We start from the raw sequence: 2,209 nt of genomic DNA on the forward strand, positions 1-2,209 counted from the left end.
CTAGTTCAAAGATACAAACACAGAGAGGCAGCCAAAATAAGAAAACAAAGAAACATTACCCAAATGAAAGGACAGGAGAAAACTCCAGAAAAAGAACTGAAATAAGTGGAGGAGAGCAACCTACCAGATATATAGTTCAAAACACTGGTTTTAAGGATGCTTAATAAACTTAAGAGAGGAGTAGATGACCTCAGTGAGAACTTCTACAAAAAATAGTAAGGAAAAAAATGACATAGAAACCATAAAAAGTACCATTCTGAAATAAAGAATATAATAACTGAAATGAAGAATACACTAGGAAAAACAACAATAGATTAGATGAAGCAGAGGATTAAATCAGCAATTTGGAAAACGACGTAACAGTAAACACCTAATCTGATCAGCAAAAAGAAAAAAAAATTGTGTAGTGCCAGATGGGTACTAGAGTAATCAGGGAGATCACTTCATAAATTAGACAAATGCTTAATCATTGTGCTGTATACCTGAAACTAATTAAAAATGAGGATAGTTTAAGGGGACTCTGGGACAAAATCAAGCATAACAAAATTTGTATCATAAAAATACCAGAAGGAGAAGAGAAAGAGCAAGGGATTGAAAATGTATTTGAAGAAATAATGATGGAAAACTCTCCTATCCTGGTGAAAAAAGAAATGGACATAAAAGTTCAGAAAGTACAGAGAGTGCCAAACAGGATGAACCAAAAGAGGTCCACACCAAGACACATCATAATTAAAATGCCAAGGTTAAAGACAAAAAGGAAATAGTAAAAGTAGCTAGCAAAAGGCAGCTAGTTATTTACAAGAGAGCTCCCATAAGACTGTCTGCTGATTTCTCAAAATTTGTAGGCCAGAAGAAACTGGCATGAACTATTCAAAGTGATGAAAACAAGGACCTACAACTGAGACTACCCTACCCAGCAAGGCTATAAATTAAAATTGAAAGTGATATTAAGAGCTTTCCAGACAGGAAAAAGTTAAAGAAATTTATCACCACTAAGCTAGTATTGCAAGAAATGTTAAAGGGTCTTCTTTTTTGTAAAAAAAAAAAAAAAAAAAGGAGGGGGAAACATAAAGAAACATATACATGAATAATAAAATGGCAATAACTATGTACTTATCAATAATCACTTTAAATGTAAATGGGTTAAATGATTCAATAAAAAGGCATAGGGTAGCTGAATGGATAAGGAAATAAGACCCATACATATGCTGTCTAAAAGAGACCAATGTCAGATGGAAAGACACACACAGACTGAAAGTAGAGAGATAAAAAATAATATTTCACATAAACGAAAATGAAAAAAACTGGGGAAGCAAAACTTAAATCAGACAAAATAGACTTTTAAACAAAGGCTAGGAGACTGAAAAAATAATGGCGTAGGTGAGAGAGGCTCTGTTCATCCCTCTGGCGACCAAATCAAAGTTGTGATGGAAACAAGGAGCAGCAGCAAGGAAAAATTGCCTGGGGTCTAGATGAATAAGCCACAAAAATAGGGTGAAATACAAAAAATCACCCTGCAACGGCAAAAGGTAGGACGGGGCGAGGACCCAGGGCTGCCTGGTCTCAAGCAGCTGAGTGAGACAGAGGCTGAGGCAGTGGTAGTGGAAGAAGTCTCTTAAAGGGGCTGTATCCATAAGTGGATTTTTGTGGTGCCAGACTTGCTCCTTGTGAGCACCAGTGATGATTCTGCTGCATGCAGTGGGCACCAGGGACTTACAGGAAGACATTGTCGGAGTGAGGGTACAGGTGAGACTCGCTCTGTACAGAAGTGCCAGCCGTATCCATTGTTCCCTGTTGAACCCTTCCCCCTTCCCAGTGTGCAGACACAGTGCCACCATAGCCATGAAGTCATCAAACTGGATAACAGAGGTCATTCTGCCCAGAGGATTCCCTGAAACCCCACCTCCCCCAACTCACAGCCCCACCCAAGCCATATCCAGGTATAGCCTCAGCAAGTCAAATGCTCTTTGCTGAGCAGCACCTAGACTCACACTGGAGGCAGCTGGCCTCGGTTTCTGGTGTGGCCTTGTGAGACAACTATAAGCACAGCATCTGTGGATTGCTTGCTGAATCTTAACAGGTGGCCCCAAAGGGGTAGAGGCTTGTGCTAAGTTTGGCCTGCAGCTGAACCCCTCTCAGGACTGTGGCACTGGACACCTACTTCATAAATCCACACTAATAAGACTGGGAGACTTAGGAGCTTTGCTTA

This window comes from Pteropus vampyrus, unplaced genomic scaffold (genome assembly GCF_000151845.1).
Source record: "Pteropus vampyrus isolate Shadow unplaced genomic scaffold, Pvam_2.0 Scaffold197, whole genome shotgun sequence".
In the NCBI taxonomy this organism is placed as follows: domain Eukaryota; kingdom Metazoa; phylum Chordata; class Mammalia; order Chiroptera; family Pteropodidae; genus Pteropus; species Pteropus vampyrus.